Genomic DNA, 25,310 nt, shown 5'->3' with positions numbered 1-25,310 from the left:
TCCTTGGTGAAGTGTCTGTTCATGTCCTGTGCCCATTTTTTAATTGGGTTATTTGTCTTTTTCTTGTAGAGGTGTTGTAGTTTCCTATGTGTTTTAGAAAGGAGTCCCTTATCTGATATGTCATTGCAAAATATTTTTTTCCTATTCTGTGGGTTCCCTGTTTCCTTTTTTGGTGAAGTCTTTTGATGGACATAAGTTTTTAATTTTTATTATGTCCCACTCATCTATTTTGGGATTTTCTATGTACAGGATCATATTGTCTGCAAATAGATAGTGTTATTTCCTCTTTGTCAATTTGGATACCTTTAATTTCCCTATATTGCTGTATAGCTCTATCTAAGACTTACAGCACAATATTGAATAGGAGTGGCGACAGAGGGCATCTTTGTCTGATTCCCGTTTGAAGAGGGAAGGCTTTCAGTTTCTCTCCATTGAGAGTGATGTAGGCTGTCGTTTTTTGTATATATGCTCTTGAATATATTGAGGAATTTCCCTTCAATTCCTATTTTGTTGAGTGTTTTTATCAGGAATGGATGTTGGATTTTGTCAAATGCCTTTACTTCATCAATTAATATGATCATGTCGTTCTTTCCCTTTTTCTTATTTATATGGTGGATTACGTTGATTGTCTTTCTAATGTTAAACCATCCTTGTATCCCTTTTATGAAACCCACTTGGTCATGATGTATTATTTTTTTGATGTGCTCTTGGATTCTCTTGGCTATGATTTTGTTGAAAATTTTTTGTGTCTATGTTCATGAGGGATATTAGTCTATAATTTTCCTTCTTAGTGATGGCCTTCCCTGGTTTTGGTATGAGGGTTATGCTGGCCTCATAAAAAGTTTTAGGAATTTCTCCGTCCTCTTCTATATTCTGGAATAATTTGAGTAGAATTGGTGACAGCTCTTCCCTGAATGTTTGGTAGAACTCTCCAGTGAAGCCATCTGGGCCTGGACTTCTTTTGTTTGGGAGCTTTTGATAACCTGATCAGTGTCTTCTTTTGTTATGGGTTTGTTCAGGTTTTCTACTTCATTCTGTGTGAGTTTAGGTAGGTTGTGTTGTTCTAAAAATATATCCATTCTCTTCTAAGTTTTCGAATTTGTTGGAGTACAGTTCTTCAGTGTATTATTATCCTTTTGATTTTGTTTGGTTCCATTGTGACATTGCCCATGGGGTTTCAAATGCGAGTTAATTGTATCTTCTCTGTCTTTTCTTTTGTTAGGTTTGCCAGTGGTTTATCAATTTTATTAATCCTTTCAAAGAACCAGCTTATGTCCTGTTGATTCTTTCTATATTTTTTATGTTTTCCATATTATTTATTTCTGCTCTAATCTTCTTATTCCTTTTTTTTTTTTTTTTCCCTTTGGTGACTGTAGGTTCACCAGACGGTTGGTCTGTTTCTAATTGTTAAAGATGCTGTGTTAATGTATTAATTTTGTTTTTTTCTTCTTTTTGGATGTGTACATTTATCGCTATCAGTTGTCCTCTCAGCACTGCTTTCTCTGTGTCCCAAAGATTTTGATATGTTGTGTTTTCATTCTCGTTTGTTTCAAGGAACTTTATGAATTCATGTTTAATTTCTTCTTTTACCCAGTTGCTTTTTAGCAGGGTGTTGTTCAGTTTCCATGTATTTGAGTTTATTTCCTTGGTCTTCTTATTGTTAATGTCTAGTTTTATAGCATTCTTGTTTGAAAAGATATTTTGTAGTATTTTGATGTTTGTAAATTTATGGAGGATACTCTGTGACCTAACATTGTCAGTTCTGGAGAATGTTCCTTGTGCTTGCAGAAGGATGTATATTGTTGGACTGAATGCTCTGTGCACATCTATGAGGTCAAGTTGGTTGATTGTGCTGTTTAGTTCTTCTGTAACTTTGTCAAGATTCTTTTCTTCCTGGTTGTTCTGTCCCTTTTCGAAAGTGGCATATTAAAATCTTCACTAAAATTGTAGATTTATCTATTTCTTTTTTCAATTCTAGTAAGATTTGCTTCATATATCTTGGTGCTTTTTCATTGGGAGCGTAGATATTTATTACAGTAATGTCATCTTGCTCAAATGAACTTTTGATCATGAGATAGTGTCCTTCTTTGTCTGTTATGATGGTTATTGTCTTAAAGTTTTCTTTATCAGAGATTAGTATTGGCACTCATGCTTGTTAATTGTTGCAGTTAGCTTGGTATATTTTTTTTCATCCCTTAACTTTTAGTCTGTTTTTGTCTTTGTGTGTAAAGTATGTCTCTTGTAGGCAGCATATTGAAGGGTCTTGTTTTCTTATTCATTCTGCCATTCTCTGTCTCTTCACTGGTGCATTCAATCCATTGACATTCAATGTAATTATTGATAGGTATGACTTAATTGTTGCCGTTATGTTCATTTTTTGGTAGCACTATTCATTCCTTTGTTCTACATGCCATCTTGTGCCGAGTTTGTGTTTTTTGTGCTATTTCTTATTGGTTTCTTCTTAGTTTCATGTTTGCTCGTCCTGCTTAGAAATTAATTTTCATGGTAAGTTGTGAAGTATTAACTTTCTTTGGGGTTACCTTATAGTCTATTAACTTTTCTCTATATTTAAGACAATCTATTGTATCCTGCCTGTAATCAACCTGGCTTCCTCACCACCTGGATCTCTGTTCCTACATTTTTCCCTTCTTTGAAATTGATATTGTTTTGATCTTTGGTTGACTTCCCAGCTGCTTTGAATTTGTAGTTATAATTTTGTTCTCTCTGAACTCTGCTATTTGCAGTCTGAGTTTCAGGTGATGTTGCTACCCCTGTCAATCTCTGGTAGTTGACTGTTCTTGTTTGTTTTCAGTCCAAATAACTCCCTTTTGGATGTTTTCAAGTGCTGGATTGGTTTTGACAAAATCTCTTAGATTCCATTTATCCAGGAATGTTTAATAGCTTTGCTTGATAGACGATTCTTGGTTGGCAGTTTTTTTTTTTTTTTTTTTTCTTTTAGGGTTTTGTATATGTCTCCCCATTGCCTTCTTGCCTGCATGGTTTCTGCTGAGAAGTCAGAACTTCATCTGATTTGCTTGCCTTTGTAAGTATAAAATCTCTTTTCCCTGGCTGCTTTTAGGATTCTTTCCTTGTCTTTGATTTTGGAGAGCTTGATTATTATATATCTTGGTGACTTTCTTTTGGGGTCTAGCCTTCCTGGGGTATGTTTGGCTTCTTGAATGTTTATCTTCTTATCTTTCAAGATGTTAGGGAAATTTTCTTCCAGAAGCTCTTCAACTATTTCCTATGTGGACTTCTCTGATTCTTCCTGTTCCAGAATGCCAATAATATTTAAGTTGTTCCTTTTCATGTTATCCTGCATGAATCTTAGACTCTCTTCTGTTGCTTTTGTTTTGTTTTGTTTCCTTTTTTCTGCTTTCTCTTCTATCTTAGCAGTATTGAGAGATTTGTCTCCCAGCTCATTGGTTCTGGCTTCCATCTCTTCAATTCTGCTCCTTTCCCCTTTCAGTATATTGTCCATTTGTGATATTTTATTATTAATCATCTGGACCTCTTTTTGCAGGTTTTGAATTGTTTCCTATGCTGTATCGTTCTTGTTTGATTGCTCTTGTAGTACTTTCCTGACTTCTTCCTTGTTTTCCACCAACTCTTTTTGGAGCATTTGAATTTGTTTACATATCATTCTTCTGAATTCCTTCTCAGGCAAATCTGAAACCTGCTCTTCCTCTTCTGGAACTCCTTTGTCTGTCTCCAGCTCTTTTGTCTCAGTTACTCTTTTCTGTTTTTGGACATGTTTTGAGGTCTTTTGTTGTTTTTTGTTCCTTCTGTCCAATAGTTGTGTCCGTTTTTAATGCTTAAATGGATGTTTGTTGCTGTGTTATTAAGCTTACTGCATGCCTCCTGGTGGATATGATCAGGAGATAGGCTTCCCTTTTCACATGTCATGCTTAGCAGCTGTTATTGACTCTTGTCTCAATGGTGGAATATTATGGGGTATGCCTGTGCCTTGGCTATATGACCACAGTTGTTGTCTCTTCTTGGGTAATATAGGGAATAAAAGCTCCCACCTCCAGGAAAAAATTTGATCAAAAGGACCAAAAATGGAAGCAATATAAAAGCAGAGATAGAAACCACCACTATGCAACAAAAATAAAATTGTGGCCAACTGGCCAGTTGCCTTGCTACACAGGCAATGTGTGTGCACTGTAGAGGCCTCCAGCAGTGGGTGGGGGTGTCTGCTCGCTCAGGCCCCTCCTCCAGTTACCATCATAGAGGTGTGTAGATAGGTATTGAGAAGTTAATGGGAGAAAGATTGTCTACTCTTTTTGTTTCTGAAGATCAGTTATGTATCTGTGTGTGCACAGCATAATTCTAGAAATAGTTGTGTCCTTTTATGTTGAGGTTTTACTGATTGTTCAAATGGTTTGTCTGTCAGGCCTCACAGGCCTGCTTTTTTCTTGTTGGATATGCTGGAACAAAGGGTCCCAAACATGTTAATTTTAGGGCTGCGACCAAGTCGCTGATGTCATAAGCAGCCACCAAAGAATTTGCCCTTAGGCCTGATATGGCTCTCTCTGTGTGGAGGGAAAACTGTGGGCTCAGCACTGGACTTATTTTTGAGGGGTGTGCACCTCTGCGCCTGAAGGCGTCCAGCCTGGGGCAAAGAAGGTGTGACAGGAAAGAGGAGGAAAAAAGTGTAGAATCCCCCCCTCCCCCTCTGCATGCTTTTTTGCAAATGTCACTGCACCACTTTTAGTGCTGGTTCCCTGTGCTGGTCTGGCTGTAGCCCCGCCCTCTGAACTTCACCCAGGCAGGATGGCCACAGAGTGAGTTCTGTGCCTGTAGAGTTTCTTAAATCAATGTATTTTCAATTTTACTATGATTTTATTCACTGGCATGTGTGGGAACCTAACACCCTGCACCTTATTCTAGATCCAGAGCTCTGGTGCTGTTCCGTGAGAGCAGCTTCTCTGGGTTTTCAGTCCCTTCTCCATGTAGCCTCTCCTACCCGACTGCCTCAGTTGCTGCCAGAACTAGAAGTATATACTACCTCTTGAAATGGTTGAACATAGACCATTTCTTTTAGATAAAGAGACTCTATGTATTCCCTCAATTTTCTTTAACTGCTCTCTGTATCATTCAATATTTTACCCATAGAATCCTTCAATATTTCAAGGCTAAGTTTGAAATTTTTCTTCAGTTCCCTCAGCTAGAAAAATGATGAGCAGGTTTTTTCCTTTTTGTTTTCTAACTCTAGATATTTGAAATTTTCATTATATTATTTAACTTTGTCTTCTCAAACTGTGCTTTGAAATTTTCTATTCAGCTCTTTAACTTCCTCATTTCTTCCATTTGCTTTAGCATTTATACACTGGAAATCAAGTTTCAGAGATTCTTCTGAAATCCACTTTGGTTTTTTTCTTTCCTTCTTGTCTTGTTAATGACCTTTTGCTTTCTTCCTGTATGATGTTCTTGATGTCATCACACAACTCCTGTTTTGTTTTGTTTTTTTTTCCATGTTTGGTGTCTAATACATCAAATCTGTTCTTAAGGTGATCTCTGCCCTCAGCTTAGATATATTCGTGGTCACATTTTGGCTCTTGTGGACTTGTTTTAATTTTCTTCACCTTTAGTCTGAACTTGCATAGGAGTTCTACAGTTTGTTCTACAGTCTGCACTGGCCTTGTTTTGGATGATGATATTGAGTTTTCCACCATCTGTTTCCATATATGTTGTTGTTTTGTTGTTGTTAGGTGCCATCAAGTCAGTACCAACTCATGCGACTCTATGTACAACAGAACGAAACAATGCCTGATCCTGGGCCAACCATACAATTGTTGCCATGCTTGAGCCCATTGATGTTGCCACTTTGCCAGCCCATCTCACTGGTGGTCTTCCTCTTTTTCACTGACCCTCCACCTTACCAAACATGATATCCTTCTCCAGTGACTGGTCCCTCGTGACTGAAGTATGAGCCACAAAATTTGGTCATTCTGGCCTCCAAGGAGTACTCTGGCTGCACTTCTTCCAACACAGATCTGTTTGTTCTTTTGGTAGCCCGCTGTACTTTCAATATTCTCCTCCAACACCATGGTCTTCCTTATTTACAGTCCAGTTTTCACATATATATGAGGCAAGTGAAAATACCATGGCTTGGGTCAGGTAAACCTTAGTCTGTAAGCTGACATCTTGGCTCTTCAATACTTTTAAAATGTTTTGTGCAGCAGATTTGCCTAATACAATACGTCATTTGATTACTTGATTGCTGCTTCCATGAGTGTGGATAGTTGATCCAAGAAGAATGAAGTCCTTGACAACTTCAGTCTTTTCTCTGTTGATAAGAATGTTGTTTATTGGTCCAATGGTGAGGATTTTTTTTTCTTTACATTGAGATGTAATCGATACCGAAGGCTGTGTCTTTGATCTTCATCAGTAAATATTTAATGTCTTCTTCACTTTCAACAAGCAAGGTTGTATCATCTGTATATTGTAGATTGATAATGGGTCTTCCTCCAATCCTGATGCTATGTTTTTCTTCATATAACCCAGCTTCTCAGATTATTTGCTCAGCATACAGGTTGAATAAGTATAGTGAAAGAATACAAACTTGTCGCACACCTTTCTTAATTTTAAACCATTCAGTGTTCCCATGTTTTGTTTGAACAGCTGCCTCTTGGTCCAGGTACAGATTCCTCGTGAGCATAATTAAGTGTTCTGTAATACTCATACTGTGCAATGTTGTCCTTAACTTGTCCCAATCCACACAATTGAAAGCCTTTGTGTAATCAATAAAGCACAGGTAAACATCTTTCTGGTATTCTCTGCTTTCAGCCAAGATTCATCTGACATCAGCAATGATATACCTCATTCTATGTCCTCTTCTGAATCCAGCTTGAACATCTGGAAGTATGCTGTCAATGTATGCTTGAAGTCATTTCTGTATTACCTTTAGTAAAACTTTACTCGCATGGGATAGCAAAGATAATGTCCTATGATTTCCACATTCTGTTGGGTCACCTCTCTTTGGAACAGGCACTAATATGGATCTCTTCAAATCAGTTGGCCAGATTGTTGTCATACGAATTTTTTTGGCGTAGATGAGTGAGTGCCTCCAGTGCTGCCTCACTTTCTTGCAAGATTTCAATTTGTACTCCATCAATTCCTGGAGACTTCTTCTTTGCCAATTCCTTCAATGCACCTTGGACTTCTTTTAGTATCATTGGCTCTTGACCATATGCTACCTCTTCAAATGGTTGAACATCAACCACTTCATTTAGTACAGTGACTCTATGTATTCCGTCCATGTTCTTTTGATGCTTTCTGCATCATTCAATAATTTGCTCAGAGAATCCTTCAATAACCAAAGTCAAATCTTTATTTTTTCTTCTTCCATTCCTCCAGCTTGAGAAATGCTGAGTGTATTCTTCCCTTTTGTTTTTCTGACTCCAGATCTTTGCACATTTTGTTGTAATATTTGACTTTGTCTTCTCGAGCTGACCTTTGACATTTTCTGTTCAACTCTTGTATTTTCTGTTCAACTCATTTTTTCCGTTTGCTTTAGCATCTCTACACTGGAGAGCAAGTTTCAGTGTCTCTTCTGATATCCATTTTGATCTTTTCCTTCTTTTTTGTCTTCTTAATGTGTTTTTGCTTTCTACCTGTATCATGTTCTCGATGTAATCCCACATCTCTTCTGTTCTTCGGTCTTTAGTGTTTAATGTATCAAATCTGTTCTTCAGATGATCTCTAAATTCAGGTGGGCTATATTAAAGGTCAGTTTTTGACTATTGTGAACTAGAAAGAAGGAGAGATGAACTACTTCTGAATATTTAGTCAGTGAAAAACTTATGAATAGCACAGAAACACTGTTAGATATAGTCCCAGAAAATGAGACCCTCAGGTTGGAAGACACTCAAAATGCGACTGGGGAAGTGCTTCCTCCTCAAAGTAGAGTTGACTGTGATGACACGAAATGTAGTAAATTCCTTGGGAGTAAAGCCCTCAGAACCATCATTTGCTGACGGGACACAACTCAAAAGGAAGATAGCTATAAACATCCATTAATAATCAGAACATGGAATGGTGGAAGTATGAATCCAGGAAAATTGGAAATTGTCAAAAATGAAATGGAATGCATAAACATCCACAAATGTTGTCAATTTATTTTTGTGGATTTTCTCTGGTGAGGACTCTGTATACAGTCATCTTTTATGTGTTTTGAAAAATGTATTTGGAATAAAGAAGTCATTGCTTTTTCAAAATTCTATCATGCAATCTCCAGCATTGTTTCTTTCAGCAAGGCCATAGTTTGCAACTACTGACCCTTCCTCTGTTTTCTACATTCGCAGTCCAGTCTGCAGTAATTATCAATGCATCTTGATTGCATGTTTGATAAATTTGAAATCAAAGAAGTTGGAAAAATTCTTCAATTTCTTTATTATTAGCTTTAGTGTTGGTGCATAAATTTGAATAATAGTTGTATTAAGTGGTCTTTTTTATAGGGATATGGATAATATCCTTTCACAGAGAGTGTTGTACTTCAAGATAGATCATATGTTCTTTTATGATGAATTTGACACCATTCCTCTTAAATTTTTCATTCCCAGAAAGTATATCATTTGATTATAATATTCAAAATGTCAATATCAGTCCATTTCAGCTCACTAATGCTTAGGATATCAATGTTTATGCATTCCATTTCATTTTTGACAATTTCCAATTTTTCTAGAGTCATTCTTCATATATTTTGTGTGCTGATTATTAATTGGTGTTTGTAGCATTTTTCTTCATTTTGAGTTGGGCCCAATAAAGCAAATGAAGGGATGAACCATGGGCTTTATTCTGTTAGTGTCATGCAGTGAACTCTATTTTGAGGAGGCAGCTCTTCCCCTGTCATGTTTTGAGTGCCTTCTAACCTGAATAGCTCATCTTCTGGCATGATATCTGAAAATACTCTGGTGCATTTCATCATGTTTCAGTATTCAATATTCTGTTTCTGACAGTGTTCCACTGCTCTTCATAAGGTTTTCAGTGACTAAATATTCAGAAGTAGTCCAACTCTGCTCCTATATTTATGATTGTTGTTGTTAAGTACCATGGAGTCGGTTCAGACTCATAGGACCCTGCACAGGGTTTCTGAGGCTGTAAATCTTTATGGGAGAAGAACGCCTCATCTTTCTCCCACAGAACCACTGGTAGTTTTGAACTGCTCACCTTGGGGTTGGCAGGCCAGCTCGTAACCACTATGCTACCAGAGCTCCTTATATATATGATGGTGATTTACAAATTTTCCACACTCTGGATGTAAAATTTATTTTAAACCACTTTTATAAAATACAACACATAATCAATCTCCTTGCTTTCCAATACATTTTGTCAATCTGTCATAAACTTTAATATTCCCTTATTAAAAAAGGTTGTAGGCTAAGCTGTGAGCCATGAATGTGCCACTTTTTTCACTTTTCATCCTTGAAGAGCTGCGTTCTAAAAGTAAGTTATTGCAGTGTCAGTAGTGTGGACAGAGGTGTGTGGACATGCGTTGTCATGCAAGATCACAAGACCCCTGAATAGCAGTCTTTGTGTTTAATTCAAAGTTTAGTCTTCAGCTTTTTAGTTAGCATCTCACTGTAATGAGCATTGTGGATTGTTGTACCTTTTCCCTGATAGTGCTCCAATACTGTCCCTTGAGGATCCCAGAAAACAGTAAGCATTAATTTCCCATCTGATAGTTGACTTGAACTTTTCTTGGTCAGTTATTGAAGATGTTTCTATTCCATAATTTGCCATTTACTCTCAGGCTATCCAAGGGCATTGTGATCTTACATGACAATGCACATCTACACACCTCAGCCCACACTGTTGTTACTGTGCAAAAAGTTTGTTTTGAGGAGTTGAAGCATTCTCCCTATAGTCCTGTTCTCGCTTCATTTGACTTTCACTTGTTTGGTCCCCTGAAAGCAGCCCTTGGGAGTTGAAGATTCACCTTTAATGCGTTAAGACAGTAGTACATTCATGGATCACAGCTCAGCCTACAATATTTTTTAAATAAGAGAATATGAATGCTTGTTGACAGTTGGATATAGTGTATTGAAAAGCAAGGAGATTATTTTGAAAATGATACATTTGTCTTTTCTAACAGTTGATTAAAATAAATCTACAGCCAGAGTGTGGATAATTTTTTGTCTCACCATTGTGTATATGCTCATCACCAACATCTCTGCAACTGTAGTGTTTATTACTCATAAAAAACTTGCTGTTAGGTTCCTTCCAGTTGGTGCTGATTTACTGAGACCTTAGATATAACAGAATGGAATTATATCACTCCTATACCATTTTCACAATTATTACTATATTTAAGTCCAAATTACAGTCATATGTCTTAATGTATATCACAGAGTGTTCCCTCTTTTTAGTTGATCCCTTACCAAGCATGATGTCCTTTTCCAGCAATTGATCTCTTTTAATGATGTGGCCAAAGTAAGTGGGACAAAGTCTCACTATACTTGCTTTTAGGATGTAATCTGATTGTACTTCCTTCATGAATACACAGGCCATGGTATAGACTTTATGCTTTAGTGAAACCACAATTTTGAATACATAAATAATTTTCAGTCTTCCTTTTTCATTGTCCATATTTTGTCTGCATATGAGATCATTGAAAATATCATAGTCTGAGTCAGGCTTACCTTAGTCAGCAAAGTGACATGTTTGCTTTTTATGATTTTAAGATCTTTTGTGATAGATTTCCCCAATGTAATATATTGTATGGTTTTATCTCTGCTATTGTCATGGGTACTGATTGTTGATTTAAGTGGGATGAAATCCTTAACAACTTCAGTTTTTTTCACTGTTTATCATAATGTTGTTCATGGGATCAATTGTGAGGATTTTAATATTGAAGTCTGCACTCCTTTACCTTCATCCTTAAGTGCTTGAAATCACTTAATTTTCAACAAAGTTGTGTTATGTGCAGATTGCAGATTGCTAATAAGTCTTCCTCCAATACTGATGCCATATTCTTTTTCATATTGTGCAGCTTCCTGGATTGTTGTTCAGCATAAAGATTAAACTAGGTAAAAAGATACAACCCTGCAACACACTTTTTCAGTTTCAAATTACTCAGTGTCATATTGGTTTATTTGCTTTATTGCCTTTTAATAAAGATACAGTTTCCAGAGAAGCAAAATTAAGTTTTTCAGAATTCCTATTTTTTTAACATTATGCATAATAGTATATAAAAGCAAAAAATATATTTATTTTCTTGAAAATGGACACTTTATCCAGAAAGATTTCTGCTTACTCAGCTCTATAAAATGAAAATATTATTAAATAATACTTCATTTAAACCTAAAATAATATGTGTAAATCTGAAAATATATATTTAATACATGAATCTTATTTGACACAATCCAAGCTAATTTTTAAAACAATTCTTAGCTATAATTAGATGCCACCACTTGTCTGTCACTTTGTTGTACTATGGTGGCTTGTGAGTTGCTGTTTTTCTGAAAGCTATACCACTGGTATTTTAAATACCAGCAGGGTCACCCATTGTGGACAGGTTTCAGATGAGTTTTCAGACGAAGACAGAGTACGAAGAAAGAATGACGAACTACTTCTGAATATTTAATCACTGAAAAACTTATGAATAGCAGAGAAACACTGTCAGATATAGTGCTGGAAAGTGAGCCCCTCAGGTTGGAAGGCACTCAAAATGCAGCTGGGGAAGATTTGCCTCCTCAAAGTTAAGTTAACCGTGATGACATGAATGGCTTAAGCTTGTGGGAGTAAAGCCCACAGGACCTTCATTTGCTGATGAGGCAAAATTCAAGATGAAGAAAAACAGCTGTAAACATCCATTGAAAATCGAAACATGGAATGTACCAAATATGAACCTGGGAAAATTGGAAGCTGTCAAAAATGAATTGGAATACATAAACATTGATATCTTAGGCATTAGTGAGCTGAAATAGACTGGTATTGGCCATTTTGAGTATGATGACCACATGGTTTACTATGACGGAAATGACAAATTAAAGAGGAGTGGTGTTGCATTCATTGTCAAAAGAGCATATCTAGATCAGCCATGAAGTACAACACTGTTTGTGATAAGATAATATCCATGTGCCTACAGGGAAGCCCAGTTAATACCACTATTATTCAAATTTATGCACCAACCATTAAAGCCAGTGAGGATGAAATAGATGAATTCTACTAACTTCTTCAATCTGAAATTGATCAAATATGCAATCAAGATGTATTGATCGTTACTGGTGATTGGAATGCAAAGATTGGGAGCAAAGAGGAACGATCAGTAGTTGGAAAATATGGCCTTGGTGATAGAAATGATGCTGGAGGACCCATGATAGAATTCTGCAAAATCAATGATTTATTCATTTGAAATACCTTCTTTAGACAGCATAAGAGATGACTATATGCATGGACCTCACCAGATGGAATACATAGAGATCAAATTGACAACATCTGCAGAAAGAGACAATGGAAACGCTCCATAGAATCAGTGAAAACAAGGCCATGGCAGACTGTGGAACAGACCATCAATTACTCATATGCAAATACAAATTGAAGCTGAAGAGAATGAAAACAAGTACACGAGAGCCAAAATAGGACCTTGAATATATCCCACCTGAATTTAGAGATCATCTGAAGAACAGATTTGATACATTAAACACTAAAGACTGAAGACCAGAATAGTTGTGGGATGACATCAATATCATAACGTGAAGAAAGCAAAAAGTCATTGAGAACAAGAAAGAAGGAAAAGGTCAAAATGGATGTCAGAAGAGACACGGAATCTTGCTTTCCAGTGTAGAGATGTTAAAGCAAATTGAAGAAATGAGGAGGTCAAAGAGCTGAACAGAAAATTTCAAAGATCAGCTCGAGCAGATAAAGACAAATATTACAACAAAATGTGCAAAGATCTAGAATCAGAAAACCAAAAAGGAAGGACACGCTCAGCATTTCTCAAGCTGGCGGAACAGAAGAAAAAATTCAAGCCTCGACTTTCGTTATTGAAGGATTCTCTGGGCAAATTATTGAATGATGCAGAAAGCATCAAGAGCAGATAGAAGGAAAACAAAGATTCACCGTGCCAAAAGGACATGGTTAATGTTCAACCATTTCAAGAGGTAGCATACGATCAAGAACCAATAATACTGAAAGAGAAAGTCCAAGGAGCATTGGAGGAATTGGGAAAAAAAGAGCACAAGGAATTGATGGAATAAAAATTGAAATATTTCAAGAAAGTGAGGCAGAACAGGAGGCACTCACTCATCTCTGCCAAGGAATTTGGAAGACCACTATCTGGCAGACTGATTGGAAAATATCTGTATTTGTGCACATTCCAAAGAGAGGTGACCCAATGGAATGCGGAAATCATCGGACAATCTCTTTGATATCTCATGCGAGTAATATTACTAAAGGTAATGCAGAAACGGCTGCAAGTATACTTTGACAGAAAACTTTCAGAGGTTCAAGCTGGATTCAGAAGAGGCCGTGGAACGAGGGATATCATTTTTGATGTCTGATGGATCTTGGTTGAAAGCTGAGAATATCAGGAAGATGTTACCTGTGCTTTATTGACTATGGAACAGCTATCGATTGTGTGGATCATGACAAGCTATGGACAACATTGTGAATTATGAGTATTCCGGTACACTTAATTGTGCTCATGAGGAATTTGTACCTGGACCAAGAGGCAGCTGTTCAAACAGAATATGGGAACACGAATAGTTTAAAATTAAGAAAGGTGTGCAACAGAGTTGTAGTCTTTCACCATACTTATTCAACCTGTGTGCTGAGCAAATCATCTGAGAAGCTGGGTTATATGAAGAAAAGTGTGGCATCAGGATTGGAGGAAGATTCATTAACAACCTGTGCTATGTAGATGATACAACCTTGCTTTCTAAAAGTGAAGAGGACTTAAAACATTTACTGATGAAGATTAAAGAACACAGCCTTCAATATGGATTGCATTTCAATGTCAAGAAAACAAAAGTCCTCACCACTGGACCAATAACCAACATTCTTATTAACAGAGAAAAGATTTAAGTTGTCAAGGACTTCATTCTTCTTGGATCAACTATCAACACTCAGGGAAGCAACAGTCAAGAAATCAAACGTCGTATTGCATTAAGCAAATCTGCTGCGCAAGACCTTTTTAAAGTGTTGAAGAGCAAAGATGTCAGCTTGAGGACTAAGGTGTGTCTGACCCAAGCCATGCTATTTTCGATAACCTCATATGCATGCAAAAGCTGGACAGTGAATAAGGAAGACCGTAGATGAATTGATGTCTTTGAGTTATGCTGTTGGAAGAGAATATTGAAAGTGCCATGGACTGCCAATAGAACCAACAGATCCTTGTTGGAAGAAGTGTAGCAAGAGTCTTCCTTGGAGGCTAATATGGCCAAACTTCATTTCTCGCACTTCGGACATCTTGTCAGGAGGGACCAGTCACTGGAGAAGGATATCATGTTTTGTAAGGTGAAGGGTCAGAGAAAAAGAAGAAGACTCCCAATTAGATGGATTGACCATGTAGCAGCATTGATGGACTCAAGCGTAGCAACAGTGGTGAGGTTGGCCCAGGATTGGATGATATTTCATTCTGCTGTGCATAGGGTTGCTATGAGTAGGTACCTACTTGATGGCACCTAACAACAATAACAATATTAGATGAAATAATTCATGTTTCTTCTCTTTGGAGATAATTGTTGTGTAAATATTTACATATTATTAGTTTCAGTTATAAGCTTAATAATAATGTATACCATATTTTTAAAAAGTACAAAAATTGGTAAATACACAAAACTTTATGAAATAATTAAATTTATATGCTATACCATATATATGGTATACTATATATATCAGTTACAAGAGAAAAAACATTTTGAGTAAAGAGTAATGATCAAGACATCTTTTTTTTTTTCATTTTTAAATACCACTATGAATTACCCTTAGAATACATTTTAATTATATTTAGAAAATATATCTGTTGTCTAAGCATTTATATTAAAATATATTCAGAATAAATCTAAAACATGGAACTTAATAAATCATGTATTAATTCTTGCTCGTTACATTATTAAAAAATTTATCCCTTACATTTCAGTTCAGATTTTATACACACACAAAAATGAACACTCATATTATTCTAATTCCTGGTTCCAGTTACTTTTTTGATAACTAAGATATATTTTCCTTCCAATAAGCCTATAATATTGAGGCTTCCAAAACATTTCAAATTGCCTTCATTATTTTATGAACTTAGAAATACTCTATTGTTAGGTTTATAGCACAATTATTTTTGATTGAGGTCTTCATCTCCTCCTTGATGATATCTTTTTTAGTCAAATTGGTCTGCATTTTTATACAAAAGCTGTGTGTTTTAAGTTAGAGATAGTAGATAGAAACACGTTTAACAGGGTTAAACTCAAGAGTTCTTGCACTTCGCAATGCATCACACTGTAATTTGTAATTGACAGTTTTCTTACCTAGAGTGCTTCTCAGTCAAGAGATTGTTCTCCAAAGACAGTCAGCTGGGTAAATGTCAGAGGCTCAAAAAGTAAATTATAGTGCAAACAGCATTGATATTTCTATGAAATGGAAGAAAAGCATATTTATTTTTAAAATATAGAATTTTATTTAAAACAAGTGAAAACCTTCTATTGTGACCTTTATAAGATTCCAAACAGTGACGAATTTGGTCATTACAAATAACCTTTTCCCAGAAAGAGCTTTACTATTCGGAACTTCCCTGTGGTAATATATGTGAATTAATTTCCTTTCTACAAAATAGCTCATGATATTAAATTTTTTATGAGCTATTTTGTTCCTGATGCTACAGTTTTTAAATTTTAGAAGGAAAACAGTAAAGGAGCAACTATCTAGTAGTCTATCATTTAAACCTGTTTGGGAAAAAGCATTCAACAATTTTCTCATTTCCTCTTTCTATGCAAGATGATATTGTATTTGTATGAGTCTTGTTGATAATTAGGCCTTCTAATGTACTTTATAAATAGCTTAGTAGAATTATATTCAACTGTGAAGCACTTTTCAACTTCACAGACAGGTTGGATTCTCTGTTAGTCATTTATTTGGAACCTAAAACTCTTTTCATCATATAAATAATATTTTTGATGGTGATTGTTAGGTTGCTAGCTTCCCAAGTTACTAATCTTCACTGTTTTATTTTATTTTATTTGGTGTCTTTGAAGACACATAGAATATATTAGGACACACAAACTTTTATGAAAATAGATGAAGAGACGTATAGGCAAATACATTACAACAAACTCAAGACAAATAATAGTTCAATTGCAATAAGACTTCCAAATTCCAACTTGGAATTATTGTACCACAACTTGGCCTGATGAACCAGGCAAACAAGTTCTTTTATATCTATTTCACATTCTGTGATACATTTTGGCTAAAATCAAAGAGCACAATTCTGTCATGGATTGGGGTTTCTTATGCCTTGTAACAGTATTTCAAAAAGACAGTGACTCAGAATTTACAGTAAAACATCGAGATTGTTGTTGTTGTGAAGTGCTGTCAAGTTGGTTCCGACCCATAGCAACCCTGTATAGGGTTTTAGAGGAGCAGCTGGTGAGCTTGAACCACAGACCTTGCAGTTCAACATTGAGATTAAGGTCCTTTAAAAGACCAAGTGTCTTCCTGGTTTAAAATCCCTGATAAATCAGTCTTGAATTGTCTTTATTTTGTATTACCTTTTCTAGGAGCACTTCCCTTGCCTTCCTGTTTTCTGTTAACACGCTGTTGAATTGGACTGCTAAGAAAATAATTTCTACCAGATTGTCTACACAACCTGTTAGCTGTTGTTGCTAATAAACTAGCACATAATGAGATAGGGGAGACCTGGTGTGGTGCTGTGGGTTAATGTGCTGGACTGCAAAGTTGGTTTGAAATGCAAGGCCAGTGGTTCAAGCTCACCAGCTACTCCTAGAAAACCCTATATAGGTTCACTATGGATCAGAACTGGCTCTAAGGCACTTCTCAACAACAATCAATTAGAGGGAATTGTTGTTGCTGTTAAGTGTCATCAAGTTGGTTCTGACCCATAGCAAACCAGTATAGGGTTTCCAAGGAGTGACTTGTGTTTCAAACTGACCTTGTGGTCCTGCCCTTACCTTACTGCACCACACCAGGACCCAGGGAGAATTAACAAGTTTCAAAATACGCTTGAAATTCCTTAATATAATTGTTGTTAGGTGCTGCTGAGTTGGTACCCATTCATAGTGACTCTATGCACAACAGAACGAAACACTGCCCAGTCCTATACCAATATCACAATCTCACGATCTTTGCTACACTTGAACACATTGCTACTCACACTGTGCCAATCCATCTCATTGGGGATCATCCTCTTTTTTGCTGACCCTCCAGTTGACAAGCATGTCATCCTTCTCTACCTGATAATATGTCTGAAGTATGCGAGACAAAGTGTGGCCATCCTGGCTTGTAAGGAGCATGCTGGCTGTACTTTTTCAAAAACAGTTTTGCTTGTTTTTCAGCACTACATGATACTTTTAATATTCTCCTTCAATACCATAATTCAAATGAATAAAATATTCTATGTTATTACTTATTCACTGTGAAATTATCACAAGCATATGTTGTTGTTGTTAGGTGCCATGGAGCTGGTACTGACTCATGTGACCTTATGCACAGCCTAAAGAAACACTGCCTGATCCTGGGCCAACCTCACTATTGTTGCCACACTTGAGCCCGTTGATGCTGCCACTTTGCCAATCCATCTCGCTGGGGGTCTTCCTCTTTTTCTCTGACTCTCACTTTACCAAACATGATATCCTTCTCCAGTGACTAGTCCCTCCTGACAATATGTCCAAAGTATGAGAGACGAAGTTTGGCCATCTTGGCATCCAAAGAGGACTCTGGCTGCACTTCTTCCATGGAAAACCTTATAAATAGCAGAGAAACACTGTCAGATATAGTGTACCTCAGGTTAGAAGGCACTCAAAATGCATCTGGGAAAGAGCTGTCTTCACAAAGTAGAGTTGACCATGATGACATGAACGGAGTAAAACCCATGGGAAAAAAGCCCACAGGACCTTCATTTGCTGATAGGGCACAACTCAAAATGAAGAGAAACAGCTGTAAACATCCATTAATAATCAGAACATGGAATGTATGAAATCTTAATCTAGGAAAATTAGAAATTGTCAGAAATGCAATGGAATGCATAAACATCAATATCTTAAGCATTAGTGAGCTGAAATGGACTAGTATTGGCCATTTTGAAGTTGACAACCACATGGTTTACTATGCCAGGAATGATAAATTGAAGAGGAATGGTGTTGCATTCATTGTTAAAAAGACCATATCCAGATCAGTCATGAGAAACAACGTTGTTTGTGTTAGGTTAATATCCTTGCGCCTATAGGCAAGACCAGTTAATATCACTATTATTCAAATTTACACACCAACCACTAAAGTCAGTAAGGATGAAATAGAAGAATTCTACCAACTTCTCCAATCTGAAATTGATAAAACATTCTATTAAGATGTATTGATCATTAACAGTGATTGGAATTCAAAAGGTTGGGAACAAAAAAGAAGGATCAGTAGTTGGAAAATATGGCCTTGGTGATAGAAATGATGCTGGAGATCACATAACAGAATTCTGAAAAATCAATGATTTATTCATTTCACAAGCATATGAGGCTATTGAAAATACCACAGTTTGGGTCAGGCACACTTCAATCCTCAAACTAACATCTTTGCTCTTGAACACTTTAAAGGGGTTTTATGGAGCACATTTGCCTAATGCAATATGTTGTCTATTTTCTTGACTGCTGCTTCCATGGGTATTTATGGTTGATTCATGCAAAATAATGTCTTTGACAACTTCAATCTCTGCATATATCCTTATGCTATTTATTGGCCATTTGTGAGGATTTTTGTTTTCTCTGCATTCAGATTGAACTTATACTGAAAGAGTGTGGTCTTTAATCTTTATCAGTAAGTATTTTAAGTCCTCTTCACTTTCAGCAAGCAAGGTTCTTCAATAAAAGAGATAAATAGATCTTGTTAGTTTCATAGAGCTGCCATAACAAATGATCACAAGGTGAGTAACTTTGAAAAATGGAAATATATTTTGTCACAGTTCTGGAAGCTAACAGTTTAAATGCAGGATATCAACAGGGCTACACTCTCTGTGTTTTCTAGGCAAAGAGCCTTCTTTTTGATATTGTTGAATGAATCTTGGTCTTCGTTGGCTAATAGATGCCTCCTCACATGGTATCTTCCTCTTATGATCTGTCTGCTCTGTTTTATAATAAATCAGCCACATAGGATTAGAACCTACCTTACAGTGATATGATCTAATTAATAAGCTGATAAAAAATTCAAAATAAGACTATTTCCACAAACAAGGTTATAATCATAGGCATAGAGGTTAGTGCCTCAGCATAGCTTTTGGAGAAATACATTTATAATATAGCAAATAAGAAAGTAGATGTGAAAGAAAATTACTGTGAAGGCCTCTATTGCAAAGCTAAGAAATGAAGTCTCAAAAATCATGACTTGAAAGAAAAGAATTAAAATACTTCAATGCAAGTGGTTAATTGTTCTTGTAGATTTTTTGGACCCTGAAGAGCTGAGAGAAATCCGAACACACTCTATTTATGAGTGTATCAATAAAATCTATAGTTATCAGAGAGTTAATAAAACAGTCTATTATTAATAGTGCAGAGATTCTGGGTGGTGTAGATGTTTAACATACTTGGTAGCAAACCAAAAGATTAGAGGTTCAAGTACACTTAGTGGTGCCCTGAAAGAAAGGACTGGTGATCAAATTCTGGAACATTTGTCACTGAAAGCTCTTTGGTGAAGTAGCAAGTTGGTGTGGTAGGTAGTAAGACACTCTACAACATAGAGAATGAAAACCAAGTGAAACACATAGGGATGATAATCTTGAAACACTGAGCTTCAGATGAAGGGATAGAAAAGGGGATTGAATAAAGTTGAACAGAAGGTGCAAAAAAAAAAAGAACACAGACTGATGACTTATGCCAGTCGTCCAGATGTGGCACAGTCATCTTAAATTTTCTGAACATATTGGCATTGCAAAACCATACCAGTGACTCCTGCAAATTAAGGCATGATTTTTTGTGTGCTTCTTCCCCACAGCCCCCTAGTGACCAGAGACAGTGCCCTTCCCCTCCCATGTACATTTCCAGTGAAGTTCCTGCTATCCTTGAGATCAGAGCCACACAGAGATGAGCAGTGAAGTTGTGAGATCCATCAAAGTGAGTTGGGAGCTCTCTGCACCAACTTCAGAGGCTGCATTAGGTGAGCCCTACTACAATTTTGCAAAGTCAGCCCTGAACTAGACTTTGACCACCTCTAACTAGGAGAAGCAGTTGTACAGACATATGGAGGCAGGGTATGGAATAATCAGGTGATATGTACTGGCTGACCAGGCATGGTAAAGACATCTTGAAATTTCACTGGTGACTTTGAAGGCAGAATCATATAACTTATTAGTGGAATGAAAGGTGCAAAGAAAAAAATCTCCCTTAAATTACCGTGGTGAAAAGAAGCCTGGCTAACCTCCACCCACATACACTCCTAGTGAAGCTCCTGCTTTGGTAAGCTCATAACTAGTGGGACCTATTTCCCTCAGCTGCCCTCTGGGTAAGAAATAACCTGATGCTTTGGAATCTGCATGAACTATTTCTAGATTTGGTTACCAGGATAGACAACACTTAATTCTATAAAAACTCCATTAAGTACCACTGTTCATCTGTCATCCACCTACCAGGTGAGGTCATTGGCTGGCAGGAGACATCAAAATGTTCTCCTCTCTGGTTCTGGCCCTTGTCCTATTCTTTTCCTTTCATTGTTTTGGTTTATTTATTCTTTTTTTTCCTCCTTCTTCCTCTCTTTACTTTTCTTTCAGTTTTTCTTCTTTTTTTTATGCTTTTCTTTCCCACCATTTTGCTCCTTCCTTTATTTTCTCTTGACTTTCCTTTATTATTCTCTAATATCTTTCCCTTTTACTTGACATTCTCTATCAGTGTATTTAGTATTTAATTTAGTTCTTTTTGTTTTGTTTGACTTTTTATATTTTCTACGCATGTTTAAAAAAATTTTTTTTGTCCTCCTCTCCTCTCCCTCTTTTATCTTTTTGGTTTCTTATTACTTTTCATGCTGTTACCTGCATTTTTTTTTTTTTTTTTATAACTGTATTTATTTTTCATTGTTTTCCTTTTTGTGTGTTTGTTTGCTTGTTTTCCTTTTATGTGTGTTTTCTTCTCTTGCATCACCTGACATGGAACAGCAACTGTGCCCATATAGACCAGCCATAACCATACCCTTTACTACTCCACAAACCAAAAAAGCAATACAAATTGCTATTTATCTGATCAATGACAAAAACCATTATCAACCAAACCCATCCTAAGCTGATCTGCATGTATGGGGAACAGAGAATGGTGCACATGCTTCTACCCCTTAATCACATCCACCAAGATGCACTTGTCGAGTGCCTAAAATTACATCAATATACAATCATCAACTTAATATAAATACAACACCACAATGTCTGGGAAACAACAGACAATTTCTGTTCAAATGTAGAAACAAGAGAAAGTAGCTTAAACAAGTGACAGAGGCTAAGCTAGAAAATGTTTTTGAGGAAAGTAAGTCATTGGGGTAATCTAAAAAATTATTCAAGAGAATTATATTCAGGAATCTCCAAATGACTGACATAAATATTAAGGAAAACAAGGAATAATTCAGGAAAACACTATAGGAACAAACAAAAATAGATAAAGGATTGAAGATAATATAAAATGTGCAAATAGTATTCCATAAGATTAATATTAAGGTTTCAGAAATGGGCAATAGGAGTAGATTTGAATCAATGGAAGACTGAACTAGTGAGCTTGAACATATATCTCTCAATAGTAGTAAGCTAGAAGAAAACTCAGAAAAAAATGACATGAAATACAAACAAAGCCCAAGATTCATGTGGGACACCATGAAGAGGAATAATTTCTGCATGATCAGAATTCCAGAACAGGAAAGGACAAAGAAAAGAACACAAAATGTAGTCTAAGAACTGTTTGAAGATAACATCCCTAACATCATAAAAAATTAGAAGATAAATATTCAAGAAGCTGAATAACCCCCAAACAATGAACTCTAAAAGAAAGTCAAGCTGAATCATAATCAAACTCTCTGAAATCAGACAAAGCAAAAATCCTGAGAGCAGCTTGGTAAAAGTGAAAAGTTACCTACAAGGGAGAACCAATAAGATTAAACTCTGAGTACTCTGTAAAAAACTATGTGAGTAAGAAGGCAATGGGAAGACACATGTAATATGTTGAAAGAAAAAAAAACTACCAAACCAATAATCATATACCCATTAAAATTGTCCCTCAAATACTACAGCAAATTTAGAAGACTTCCAGGTAAACAGAAAAATTTTTTTTAAATTGCAACAATCAGACCAACTTTATAAAGATTACTAAATGAGTCCTTTGAACTGAGAACTAACAACAGCAGATATTAATCTAAGAATGGCAACACCACCAATAATTCCATCCAGATGTAGAAGTATCCAAAGTAAAACAAAGTTACAAAAACTGGTAATAGGGAACAAAAATTAAAATGTATAATGAAGACAACTACAAAGAAAAAGAGGAAAAATGTAATTGCAGAACTTCCAAATGGTGAGGAAATCAAGTAGACTTCAAGATAAAACAGACTGTTAAACTGGGGACATAATAAATTACAGGATAATTTCAAAGCAAATTAATGCAACATCACACAAAATCAAGAAAATGGAAAAACATAAGGATATAGCAAATAGACAGTGGGGCAAGATGGTGGTCTAGGAAGAAAGGCTGTGCAGATCCTCTGCAGCAAGTGTACAGAAAACTGAATGAAACAGATACAGAGGATGGTCCTGGAATTATGAGCTTCAGATGAAGGGATACAGAAGTGGATCAAATGTCTACTAAGAGAGAGAGAGAGTTGAGCAAATGCTATAAGAGAAGAGGTAACTGCTTAGCTGTTGTGACTAACAGAACCTGCGACAGCCATTTTGAGTGTTTGTGAGTCACTTTAGAGACAAAAGAACATTCACATTGCAAAAACCTACTTGTGGTTTGCAGAGACAAAGTGCAATCCCCCACCAGCCCCACTCTGATTCTCCATACTTCCATGGTGACAAGAGGTGAGACTGACCTCCACCAGCATATACTTTCCAGGTAGCTGGAGCTGCTCAGAGATGAATGCTGAGGTTATCAGCTCCATTGCAATAACCCACTTCAATAACCCCACTAGGGTGGACCCTGTTCTAAATCTGAAAAGTGAGACCTGGCCATCCCTAGACTAGCTCTTACTAGGATAAGCAGCTGAATGGACATGTGGGGTAGAGAAGTTGGGGAAGTAAAAAGTAAAGACAGACTGGTTATCTGTGTGGGCTTTGCAGGTGCCATGGGACTATATTGATCTTCCTCAGATAGTTGTGAAAGTAAAAGACCTTGAGTCATTGGTGGAGAGAAAGCAATAGCCAGATTTATTTATTTATTTTCTTTCTTTCTTCATAACTCTTTTATTTTTTCATTTTTCTTTTTACTGGTTTGTTTGTTTTCTTTTCTTCTCTCTTATGGGTATGTTTTCTCTTCTTCCCTCAAATGGCAGAAAACAGAAATTGAGGCCATACAGCCCAGCCATAGCTGTGCCTTCTAAAAATCCACCAATTGGGCAGTACCAGCTGCTATACATAGGATCAACAAAAGCAATCAATGTCAGCTAACTCCAAGACTAACTGAATTGTATAAACAGAGAATCATGTACAAGCTAATCTCTTGATCACACCCACCAGGAGACAGTTGGTGAATACCTAAAAATATAGTAATGTACATTCATTAACTTAATACAAACAAAACAACATAACAATGTCTTGAAAGCAGCAGATAATTTCTGTTCACATGAAGAACACAGAGTAGTCCAAACCAACATCCAAGAGGCTGAGCTAAAAAATGTTTATGAGGTAAAACAGACATTGGGACTACCTAAAAAATAATCCAGGAGAAAGATATTGAGGTACTTACAAACGATTGAGAGAAAGATCAAGGAAAAGAAGGATGAATTCAGAAAATCACCACAGGAGCACTCAAAAAATGTAAAGGCTTGGAGACAATACAAAACCTGTAAACAAAACCCAGAAAATTAACACTAAGATATTATAAATAGAAAATATAGTGAAAAGGTCAATAAGTAGATTTGAATCAAAGGAGACCAGAATTAGTAGCTTGAAGAGAAATCTCTCAAAATTAGTAAGCTAGAATAACAATCAGGAATATATATATATATAGTATATGCTGGTGGAGGTCAGTCTCACCTCTTGTCACCATGGAAGTATGGAGAATCAGAGTGGGGCTGGTGGGGGATTGCACTTTGTCTCTGCAAACCACAAGTAGGTTTTTGCAATGTGAATGTTCTTTTGTCTCTAAAGTGACTCACAAACACTCAAAATGGCTGTCGCAGGTTCTGTTAGTCACAACAGCTAAGCAGTTACCTCTTCTCTTATAGCATTTGCTCAACTCTCTCTCTCTCTTAGTAGACATTTGATCCACTTCTGTATCCCTTCATCTGAAGCTCATAATTCCAGGACCATCCTCTGTATCTGTTTCATTCAGTTTTCTGTACACTTGCTGCAGAGGATCTGCACAGCCTTTCTTCCTAGACCACCATCTTGCCCCACTGTCTATTTGCTATATCCTTATGTTTTTCCATTTTCTTGATTTTGTGTGATGTTGCATTAATTTGCTTTGAAATTATCCTGTAATTTATTATGTCCCCAGTTTAACAGTCTGTTTTATCTTGAAGTCTACTTGATTTCCTCACCATTTGGAAGTTCTGCAATTACATTTTTCCTCTTTTTCTTTGTAGTTGTCTTCATTATACATTTTAATTTTTGTTCCCTATTACCAGTTTTTGTAACTTTGTTTTACTTTGGATACTTCTACATCTGGATGGAATTATTGGTGGTGTTGCCATTCTTAGATTAATATCTGCTGTTGTTAGTTCTCAGTTCAAAGGACTCATTTAGTAATCTTTATAAAGTTGGTCTGATTGTTGCAATTTAAAAAAAATTTTTCTGTTTACCTGGAAGTCTTCTAAATTTGCTGTAGTATTTGAGGGACAATTTTAATGGGTATATGATTATTGGTTTGGTAGTTTTTTTTCTTTCAACATATTACATGTGTCTTCCCATTGCCTTCTTACTCACATAGTTTTTTACAGAGTACTCAGAGTTTAATCTTATTGGTTCT

The sequence above is a fragment of the Chrysochloris asiatica genome, unplaced genomic scaffold (assembly GCF_000296735.1).
Source record: "Chrysochloris asiatica unplaced genomic scaffold, ChrAsi1.0 scaffold00002, whole genome shotgun sequence".
Classification (NCBI taxonomy): Eukaryota; Metazoa; Chordata; class Mammalia; order Afrosoricida; family Chrysochloridae; genus Chrysochloris; species Chrysochloris asiatica.
This window is presented reverse-complemented; position numbering follows the sequence as displayed.